Genomic DNA, 12,475 nt, shown 5'->3' on the forward strand with positions numbered 1-12,475 from the left:
GATGTGCCGCGGTCCCGTTCCTTGATAAAAGTAATAGTTCCACGGCCACCAGAAGAACAAAAACTCTCTCAATCCACATGATTGAGTAAAAGATAATAAATGGATGAAAATACAAGTCAGACAAAAAAGAATACGTAACAAAAAGAGCTAAACTAAGAGAAAAAGCAGGAGCGACTGTAACAGGCTGCACACTGGTTGGCGCATGCGCACTACTTCAGCTGATCTGTTAGCTCTGTATGCGAACTGGAGCTGGTGGAGTGTTGGTGGCAGGCAGGACATGATGTGGTGTCAGACTAGTTTCTCAAAAGACCTCATTATAACAGGTGTAAGACTGTGGCTAACTTTAGGCATGGCAGGATGCAGGACTGGGACAGTGGAGCGTTGAAGATCTTAATGAAGACCCTGGCCAGCTGGTCTACACATTCTTTTAGGATCCTCCCGGTCACCCTGTCTGGACCGGCTGTCACGGTTCTGGGTCCGTTGGACCCAGTATTTTGAGTTCATTATGTTTTGGTATTTTTGCATCATGGATTTTCCTTTGTTTCTCTGGTACTTGGTGTTTTTCTATATTATGATTTATGATCTGATACTGTTGTGATTATGATTATTATTTAGTAGACTTTGGCCATGTGTCAATTTCTGTCTCTGTGTTGAGTTCGTGTCTCTCAGTTGTGATTCATGTTTCCTGTTTTATTGTGAAAGTCTTTCTTATGTTAGTGTGTGCAGATTTGTCCCCCCTGTCTCGTTAGCCCTGATCTCTCCCAGCTGTGTCTCCCTCCTGTTGCCGATTTCCCCGTTACTACCCTGTGTATATAAGCCCTGTGTTTTCCCATGCTCAGTGTCGCATCGTACCCTCAGATTATGCCTCAGATTATGTCCTTGGTCTCAGTGTTCCATCCTCACTTCATGTTTGTTTTCCTGCCAGCAATAAAGCTGAGGTTTTTGAGTTACAATTCTGTGTTTGAGTCCTGCATTTGGATCCTCATCTCTGCCTGCCCGCACACAGAGCCCTGACACCGGCAGCCTTCCTGGGGCTCACTGCCCTCAGTGTGCATCTCTTCTCAAATTCCTGCACCATGCTGCTGTCTGATGTTTGAGTTGTGGCTGCCTCTGGTCCCTTCACTTCGAAGTTGCAAAGAAGTGGTGGTCGCTCTGGCCCTCAGTCATCATGGTATTGCCAGTCTTGTAGTTGCTTAGGTACTAAACTCCCTGCCATACCTGTCATGAATTGTTGTTGCTGAAGTGGTGTTCATCCTTCCTCTTGTGCGCCGCCTTGGCCTCTCTGATACCTCTTTTCAGATCTGGTTGCACTGTACTGCATACTGTCACCAGATCTGAAAGTGGCGTCACGTTGCTTCAGCAGGACCTGGACCTCTTTAGTCATCCAAGGTTTCTGGTTGGAATACACCCGGAGACGTTTGTCCACAGTGACACTGTCGACACAGAAGTTGATGTAGGCGAGCACAGACGTATTATGCTCCTCCAGGTCCTGGGCCCTGTTTCAGGAAGCCGGTTTAGTGGAAAAACTGAGTAAGTATACCCTGAGTTAACGAAAACTCTGGGTTTTTGGTTTCACAAAGCGAGTTCAGATGAAGCCTCAGTGAGTCACTATGACGACACACTCCGTGAAGCTAACCTGCCCCCTAGCAGGTTTACTACAACTAACCCTGACTGTCTCCGCCCCTTTGTCGGAAACCTGACAGTAGGAAGTGTCGGACATGGCGTGCCCCTTCCTTGAAGAGCCAGTAGATCGTGAAGCCCAAATTCTCCGCAGAGCTCTCCGCCGGGAGAGAGTGATTAGAGCGCGTTTGGACATTTTATCATTTCCTGATGATTTTCTGTGCGAACGTTACCGTTTCTCAGCACAATCTATAATTTATTTGAATAACATCCTCAGGCCATATATTACGCATGTGACACATCGCGGACATGCTCTCAGTTCATTACATATTATTTGTATTCCACTTCGGTTTTTTGCAAACGGGAGCTTTCTGTATAATATTGGTGACGCTGAGCACGTTTCCAAGGCTACCGTCTGTCGGGCAGTCAGGAATGTTACAGTTGCACTGAAACGTCTCCTGTACTGGTTTGTGGTGTTCCCCGGTCATAGACCCACAAGATTTATCAAAGAGGGATGCCACAAAATTGCAGGTATCAGGATGACCAAAACTTAATTCATGATGTGGTGATACTTGAACTACTACTTAAATTTTATATTTATTTCCAGGGTTCCCAGGCGTGATTGGCTGTACAGATGGCACTCACATTCCAATCATTGCTCCTTCAGTAAATGAAGGAGACTATGTGAACAGGAAGTCTTTCCACAGCATCAATGTACAGGTACATAGTTCCCTGTAGCATTTCAAACTAACAAATTATTTCATTATAGTAATGGATGCTAATTTGTGTTCTCTGCACTGTGAAGATCATATGTGATGCTGCCAACATTATCACAAATGTGGAAGCCAAGTGGCCAGGCTCTGTTCATGACTCACAAATATTCCGTGAATGTACACTGAGCACAAAATTTGGACATGGTGAGTTGAAAATACTTTAAAATATATAAAGACCAATTGCTACAGGGACATTTGAACTGAAGTGTATCCTTCTGTCTTAGGAGAGTTCACTGGCTACTTGCTTGGTGATAGGGGGTATCCATGTTTACCCTATTTGCTTACCCCTTACCCTGACCCTGAACCGGGCCCACAGCAGCGATATAATCTGGCTAATTGCAGGACAAGAGCCAGAATTGAAATGACTATCGGAATGCTTAAGGCCCGGTTACAGTGCCTGCAAAGACTCAGGGTCACCCCAGAAAGGGCATGTGACATTATTGTGGCATGTGTGATTCTTCACAACATTGCCACAATTAGAGGAGAACACTGTCCTTCTGAACCAAACAGCAGTGATCCAAACCATGAACATCCTGACCCTCCCACGGACATACAAGATGGAAGAGCAGTCAGAGACACCATATGTCACAATCATTTCTTTTGACCCATCACCTCAACATGTTGAAAGAGGAATAAACAGATTTTTTGTTCAACTGGCTTTATTGGTCGCCTGTGTTTCCTGTACACAAAGTATTAAAAGATGTAAACCTCATAAAGTGTCTCTGTTGCTTCCTCCTCTGTAACAGCTGTCAATGTTTCTTCATTATTTTCCTGTAGTAAAGAAATAAACAACATTGCTGTTCTACTGTAAACTCATATAATCTGTGGAGTATTACTCACAACTGCATGTTGGTCTGGCTCAACAGGAGGCTGCACCAGATGCAGTACACCACCACCATCAACTGATAGAATATGAGGTTTATACAGGTCACTTATAACTTACAAGGGACCAAATGGCAATTAACAAACATACCAATCACCTTACACTTCATTGTCATTATGCTCTCAAAGACAACCAAGACTGAGGGAAGGCAAAATCAGTAGGAAAATAACTTCACTACAAAATAATCCATTATGGTAAAGAGTTTATCAAATGAATGAGCAGCACTGCAAAGGTGACTGTGAAGAAAGGATGTATGCACATCATGTATTATTTTGAATTTACCCCCTATGTAGGCACTTGTGTCTTGCGGGGTTATTGACTCAGAGGATGTCCCCGCAGAGATGCCTTCGGCCACAGGGCGCCCACTGTTTTGGCTGAGGGCCAACTGCTCAGCCTCTGTGAGTGGTGGTGGTGGAGGACCCCCACCTGTTTTTCGGGCCTCCGCTTTTTTTCTGTTGGCTATAACGGGCCACATTTGAGCATACAGAGTAAGCAAATATGTACTTGTAATGTGCTCAGATAATTTCAATAAGTGCTTACAGAGGGGAAATTAATGTAGCCTCTAACTGCAATTGATTTACATCGGACAAACAGACCAAGCACTATGGCTCATAATACAATTACACCTCACCTGTTTGGACTATATTTTTATATTTCATTTTTACTTGCTGCCAGGAACGTTTGGGGCCTGTTGGGTTGCACCTGCGCTCACATCATGTCACAAAATAAAATGTATGAAATAAAAAATAAAATAAAATATAATAAAATAACGTGTTAAATGGGTGGGAAATCCCTAGATCAATGTTTAAATTAACACTCACGCATTGACTCTGTCGGCTATGTTTTGCCATGCATGCTCCCTTTCTTTTGCAGCTGAGGCTGTGTTACTTTTTTCCCGCAAAATTTGCATGTTATCTGCATATGCTGCCATCAGAATTTGGGCCTCAAGCGCTGTAAGATACATTGACCGCGCCTTCTTTCCCTCCGTCTCCATGGTGACTCGCTTAATCTGTGCTCCACTAATCAGGGCTTTATGTATCCTCGTGCGCGCGCTTAACTTGGGGTTAAAGCAACTCCGCGTTGATTGAACTAATTGTTATCAGCCTTTCTGAAACCGAATATTCCGAGTTGGACACTTCGGGGTTACTCAACCCCGTGTATCATTTTTAACTCTGAGTTTTCTAAACCGGCTTCCTGAAATAGGGCCCTGGTGTTCAAACACACTCCAGTCTGTGTTTTCAAAACAGTTGTGATTCACCTTCCGGCCAGGTTTTCACAGTCTATGTGGCTAGGGATGGGTACCGGTATCCGGTGCCATTATGGCACCGGTTCTGACATAAACGGTAGTAACCAGACCAAAAAGCAGCGCAGGTTTATTTCGGTGCTTTTTTTTCCTGAGATGTCATACACTTTGGATTCTAGCCAATCATTTTACCTTTGCAAGGATAGTAGGCGAGCCCAGGTACGTACATTCTTTTAGAGCAGAGCTACAGATTAAAAATGCCCAAGGCGAAGCGGTCAAAAGTCTGGCTGTACTCCACAGCAAAAGATGCAAACTCAGCAGCCTGCAACAAGTGCTTTAAGGTGATACTGTGCAAAGGAGGCAACACCTCGAATCTGATGAAACACCTGGCGACGTATAGCATTTTGTTAAAAGCCAAGAAATGCACCGTATTTGATATCTTGCTGTGAGACCTCACACCGAGCACATCTTCTGCACGTGTGGTGCCTGTTATTGGACCCGGAGTTAGCAACATCCCCCAAGAACCCAAAGACGAGAGTCCTGGCCCCCAGCCCTGTCACTGTAGCAGAAATGATGACGGATGATGATGGCAGCAGCAGCCGTTCTTCTCTGCGTGAGTAGCTTAATGTTGTTCGTGTGTAATTTACGTTGAGTAGGCTAACCACGTTATTACATTAATGCACGTAAGGTGAACTAGCAAACACCGTCGTAGTTACATGCGGCTGTCTTCTTGTTTGATGGCAGATACTCCCTTCACCCTGGCCAAAAAGGCTAAAATGACCAAAGAAAAAGTGGGAAAGAGCTAAACGAGAGGTTTTTGGACAAAATTGGTGTTTTTTCCATTGATTAAGCACTGCTTCCAGCCAAGAGTGATACCATATATGCCCTATAGCTGCAGAAAAGGCTAACATTGTTACCTTTTTACAAAAAAAACAGCCAAACATAAGAGGTTTTTGGACAAAGTGTGTGTTCTCCATTCTTTAAGCACCGGTTCGAGCACCGGTGCGAGCACCGTTTAAGCACCGGCACCGTTTCAAAAGTACCGGTTTGGTACTGGTATCGGATAAAACCTAAACGATACCCATCCCTATATGTGGCTGACCGTGCTCTCCTGGCGGGAGTATGCAGGTCTCCATAGCATGGATATGTGGTTTGACAAACCTAGGTGTGGTAGTGGGGTTGTTCTGTAGCTTTTTGGATGTTGCTGTAGGCTTTGTCCAGTGTGTTTTCCCCCTTTAATATGCAGTTCAATTCTGGGGTGTATTGAACTTAAGTCAGCATGGATAAAGTCCCCAGCTATGACATCCACTGTGTCGCGACAGGAGTTTTGCTGACTACTTTTTGCCTTGTGCAACTCATCCATGGCTGAGTTAGCATTAGCATCTGGTGGTACATACAGCTGTTACCAGGACGACAGTAAAATCACGAGTTATGTAGACGGGTCTGCATTTAACAGTCAAATATTCTAAATCCAAATCCTAGGTTTTAGAGTAGAGCATTTAAAGTGGATCATATAGGCTAGGCACCATTAAATACACAGGGTACTTGTACTAAAACAGCAATTGTGCAATTGTACAAAAATGAAACTACAACTCAAAATACCTCATACATAAGAAATAATAATATGTATCTGTAAAATGTTTCTCAGCTGTATTAATTTTATTCAGTTATTCACATTTGTTTTGAGTCACTGTTAACTGAATATTTTAAAATGTAGGTATTGACTTGCAGATTTTTTTATTTCTTGTATGATAATACTTGTTAATTAAACAATAAGAACATGTAACTTGATGTCTTCTTTCATCATGAAGTTATAATCTGATATACACAACTTTGTTGATCAGTTTTGATAGTTTTGTTCTGTGGTTTTGCAGTTTTATTTGTTTCATTTATTTTATTTAATTCTGTATTTGTTTTTAAATTGCTGTACTAATGTAAGATTATGTTTTAAAGGCTTTTGAAAGCCACCTATAAATAACTTGTAGGTAGGTCATGTATGCTATTACACTTTACTTTACTGTTGTAATACATTAATTGGATGCTTTGGCTTGACTTTATATAATTATATAGAGATATTATTACATAATTCCTATAAGAATTAATTATGGAACAGTACAGTGGTTAGCACTGTCGTTTCACAGCAAGAAGGTCCTGGAGTTTGCATGTTCATGAAGTGGTTTATTGACATATGCAAACATAAATGTAAATACAGCATATAAAAATAGATTATTTTTTTTTTCTCTTTAACACAGTCAGAACTCTCTTTTCCAGGTTTTTCTGTAATTTCTTTTAGGCATCTCCAGTTTTCTTGAAGGACATTCCAAAGTTCTTAGAAGGCTTCCTGCAATCCCAGCAACACCACACTTCAGTGACCTGATGACACAAATGCACAAACAATCCGTGGAACCCCCTCATTCAGAAGCAGTGTAAAAAGAGAACTTGCTCATTGTAACAGATCGGAACATGAGGAAAACCAGTTTAGTGATGGGCCAGAGATACCTGCCTAAACCACCTGGGTTGGCTGGAAGACTTTTTACTTAGCCTAGCAGGGCGAGGGACACTGTCTCAGCTGAACTCTGGACATTCACACACATACATATACACTGATATGCACACACTCATCCCCCCTCCCGTTCCAAACGCCTTCGACGCTTATTCCCTTCCGATGCTGACGGTGGATCAAGGAGACCAGCGCACAGGCTGCAGGCCCGGATGTACTGTCTAATTCCCCCTTTACCCACCCCTGTTGCTTGTCATGTGTTTCTTTGGTGCATTAAGAGTTTTTTCATGTGCTATGTGCAGAGGTGTTTTTTTCTGTTCTCAAACTGATCTCCCTGTTGGAGCTCAGTCTGGGGGGAGTTATTTTTTTCTCCTTATCTTTCCTCATGTGGTGCATTTTCCATTGTTATACTTCTCTGACCTGTCTTCCCCATGTGATGTTTTGTGTAATGTATGTATATATGGTCGGAGGGTAAGATGGCGCCGCCATTGCGTGCAATAGGTCGGCAGCCTTATGAAATTTCCCCTTGTGGGACTAATAAAGGTATATGAATTCAATCCAAATCAAACCTCAAGCCTATTAAGAAAGATATTATGGTCAACAGTATCAAAGGGACAACTGAGGTCAAAGAATATGAGTAATGAAAACATTTCTGCATCAGATATCAATAGAAAATCAATGCGAATATTTTAAAAAGCAGTTTCAGTGGAGTGCTGATATTGAAAACCGGATTAAAAATGGTCAAACATCTATAATCTGCATAGAGATCTAAACTGATTTGCCAGTTTTGTGACCTCAGTGTTGTCAGACTAAACCTAGATTCACATGTTCACATCCAACAATATGTTGAGAATTCGCCTATGTTTATCAGAGGGAAAAAACTTTAGTGAGCAAATATACATAAGCAGACACTTTATAAGCAATGTCACGATGCTACAATACAGAACAGTTTGCTTTTTTGCTTTATACATTTTACATACAGAATAAACGTGCTTTAAATCCTCACCACTGATTTGTGTCATGAAATTACCCTTCAGGTGTCTTTCTGTTGTGTTATTTATTAACACATAAAATAAAAGTCCCTTTAATTTTAGAAAATACTAAAAAACATTGGTTGAATTTGATTATCAGTGGATATAATTCGGAAGCAGAATTCAACTCAAATCACAGCTTTATTGCTGAATTACAGGAGTCAGGAAGCAAAATAAAATTGAACCCAGGCTGGGAAGCAACAGGGAACGTAGTACCCTGGATACACAAAGGACAGCGAGAGGGAAGATGTGACAAAGAACAGAAGCAAACTGAGGGGATAAATTCACAGGAGGAGACTTAGGATTGCATAGAAACTAATGATATACAATATAAACTGAAACCAAGAACAGACTCAATAAAGCTCAATATAATGAAAAACAGTAAGTGCTATAAAAGGACTTAAAACTCAGAACACTGGGTCCTAAACCCAAGACCATGACCCTGTCTATAGCTCTAGCTCTAGCTAGCTATCAAGTGAACTTAAGATATGTGGGCTGTTTTCAGCTTCATGTAGGATTTTAGCATCCAGCTAGGACCAGCTTATTGGTATACTTACTTTAATACACATACAGCATCTGAAACACAAACAAGCAACTTATTTAATTCCAATTAACTTCAAACTTCAATTTAAATGAAAATGATCACAGTTTATCTATTTAAGCTGCCATGAACAAATCTTAGCTGTTCCTGTCGTACACACATACTGACAAATACTGAAATAACATTTGAATCAATTAAGGTTTCCCACATTGAAAATCCCACCACTCACAGCTGGAACCTCTCCCAACATTAGAAAATCCACAATGCATCTGTAAAGTTGCATTTTAGGCCACATAGGCTGTGTATTTGATTTAATGGTCAAAGAATCTGCCACAATGCATTGTTTAGAGAAAGCTACTGTAGTTTTTTAAATAAAGTCAACTTACTGTAAAACCATTTTTATATTGCCTTTGCTAGTCAGTGACAGACATTGCCCTACCCCAACTTTTTTTTCTAACATCAAATTCAAAAACTTACTTTTTACTGTTAGCTTCACACTCCCACAGGTGTTCTGTCATGTTATTATCTTTCCAAAAACACTTGTGCTCTCGTTGCTCTGTTAGCTTTTATGCCATTTTTTTAATTACCGTTGTGTGCCTTAACTAACATAACATTCTCAGGTCTCTCTTATTCTCAAATGAATAACCAAAGCCAAAGACTCTACGTGCACTCTTCCCAATGCAGACAGCATTGGTCAAAGCATGTTTACCCGCTCAGTGTCCCCCTACAGTTGATATCACCAAGTCTTCCCTGGAGTCAGGAGTCTGGGCCCTGACAACTTTAACAATTACCAAACAGTCCTCAAACTTCACCCTTGGGTTTCCTAATAGGTGCTACACAAATTATTATTATTATGATGATGATGATGATGATGATGATGATAAACCCCATCTGAACATGTAGTTATATTCAAATAAGCAGTCAATAGTACTGTAGTTTTGCATGTACAGTGGGGAAAAAACACAAAAAAATTAACTTTATCTTTTATGTTTTAGGTACAGTGTTGTCATCTGTACATATAATTTTCACTGTATCTCTATAAAATTGTTAGAAGGATGTAATTATTCAAATATTTTCTTATTTTTGTAAACAAATATGGCTGACCTCCACCAAAAGGTCATGCTGTTCTTCACTAGGACAAAACCTTCATGCTGATATAAAAGGACATACATTCCAAATCAAGAGCAGGGACAGTGCCAGACCATATATACAGACCTGGCAACAATAGAGATGGACCAAGACATGCTCAGAATAAGAAAGTTCACAAAGACTCTCAACTATTTCTGGATTGGACTCCATGCTGACACGGAATCATGTAGGTGGTCTCTGGAAAACCAGAATTAGGAACTAGGGCAAAGAATGACAGGATAGCCTTTTTAGACTGCGAGATTTCCATCAGTAATGAAGGGCATTTAAAAACTGATTTGTACCATAAACCAGTGCATATGGATCAGTACTAAAAGGCTTAACTCTCAACACCCACTGGAGCACAAACCAATTCAATTCAATTTCTTTATTGTCCCACAAGGGGAAATTAGTTTAGCAGCAGGATATAAATAAACAGAACAATACTATAAAATAATAATGACAATAATAGTGATAGAAAGTCCAAGGACAGTTATTTGCCATTGAGGAGACAAGATGCAGTGGGGATAAAAGAGTCTTTTAGTCTTCCTCACAGGTACTCTAAAACGGCGGCTGTAAGGCAACAACTCAAACTCACTGTGAAGTGGATGGTTCAAACAATTAATAATAGAATGAGCCTTTCTAAGCACATTTCTATTGTAAATGGCCAAAAGTCCATCTTGCCAGCGCCCTGAAATTTTGCTAGCAGTTTTTACCAGAAGTCCCAACCGATTCTTATTCTTCACCGTCAGGTTACCAAACCAGGCAGCGATACAAAAAGACATCACAGATTTGATAAAACTTCTATAAAACAAAGACAACATCTCAGATGAGACATTAAAAGATCTCATTTTCCTTAAAAAGAACAGTCTTTGTTGAACTTTTTAGTAGTGGCATCAACATGAGATTCAAAACACAGTTTATGGTCGAGTACCACACCTAGATATTTATATCTCTCAACTATCCCAATATCGGCAGTTTTAATGATAGTAGGTGATGAGCTATAAGAGGACTTCCTAAAATCAACAATCATGTCTTTAGTTTTTGACACATTAAGTGAAAGGAAGGACTCATCACACCAATTCACAAAATCATCTACAACCTGTCCATGGCCTGACTCATCCCCCACTAGAAGACTGACGATCACTGTGTCGTCAGCAAACTTCAGGATATGTCTGTTCGTGAAATTGCTGCGACACTCATTTGTGTACAGAATGAACAGAAGGGGAGAGAGGCAGCAACCCTAACCCTGAACTGGGGATCAAGACGTCACCAACACCGTGCATTATGGGACTATTGTTCACACAGGTCCAAATTGTATACATAGAATATTAAAGAGCAGCTATCCCCAAGGTCAAGGAAAGTCAGAAAGCCATCTTAAATCTGCACTCTAATCAAAAAACAAGAGAAAGTGATGCATTTACTTGGAAATGTTATTTTTTTTTAAAACTGTCATAAACAACACAGGCTTATAGTTGTAAATTGCTAATATAAATTGCTAATGTTTCCCATTCATATGCAAAATGTTAAGACAAGTGTGCAACACACCTGCAACTTGAATACCTTACTTTAGTGCAAGAGCTGTAAATTTAGGCGAGAATAAAGAGTAATATAACTAACTAACAACCTCTTATTACAAGTTTTAATTCACTTTTTATGTAAATAGATACATTTCTAAAAAAAATGTAACTTAACATGTTAATAATTTCAAACTGAATTTCCCTTGTTACTGCAGTTTACCTGCAGTACCTTTGCAGCCTGGTAATCACTATTATAGAGGTTGCTTTTGGATTTGAAAGTAAAAACCCTTAAAACACTTAGAAACTCTTTATAATGGTGAGCTGTGTTGTAAAATGGCGTAAACATTAGATTACCTCTGTACAGAAGTCTCTATTCAAAGGCTCCAAGTCTCTGATCCTTGGGGTATAACCACAACAGGTTAACAGAAACTGATTTAAGCCAGTGATGGGGGGGATACGCCCAGCACTCACTACTAAATGCCCACAGTCTGCTAGATGATGGGGACAGACAGATAGTCACATAGCCCTGCTTAAAGAACTTTTTGAGTAGATTCACTCACTGATTTCCATCATTATACTCCTTTTGTACTGTCTAAGTGCTGGAAATCAGCCATGATAGCTTGTGTAATATTTGGTTATTTCTTGATGAATTCAGGTGGCTAAATCCGCAAAGAACAACAGCAGAGGCCAGATAATTACAATCTCTACTGGAGATCACTGAAAATATCACAACTTATTTCTAGGTATTTCTTTAACCGCTCTTAACACTCTGACTATGCTGGTTTTCTTGTTTAGGTTTGAAGTTAGGTGAAAAATCATATTGACCCAACGGCCTACAACTGCATCTACCCTGGGCTGGATTACCAGTCCAATCCAGACCACTGATGATTCTTCATATTATCTCAACAAGCTTCTGCTGCCCCCAAGAGGCCAGAAGAAAGAAAAAAGCAAAGATATACATGTAGCCTCATAAACCATCAGTTTTAACAATTTGTGATATTCTATTTTTTTCTTTTTTTTTCTTTTTAGAAAGATGCGCATCTGAGTTTAAATTAATTTCTGTTGTCCCATCATGTCGATTACAATGTAATATCCTTGAGTTCTTTGCTTAATTATATTCATGAAATGTAATTAAAGTCTTAATGTAACAGACTGACGTTTTTAAACAGAGAACACGCACAGACGAGGACGTTGTTGTGTCAGTGATCTGTTCTGATTCATTATGATTCAGTAACAAAT

Source organism: Rhamphochromis sp. 'chilingali', assembly GCF_963969265.1.
Source record: "Rhamphochromis sp. 'chilingali' genome assembly, chromosome: 15".
NCBI lineage: Eukaryota > Metazoa > Chordata > Actinopteri > Cichliformes > Cichlidae > Rhamphochromis > Rhamphochromis sp. 'chilingali'.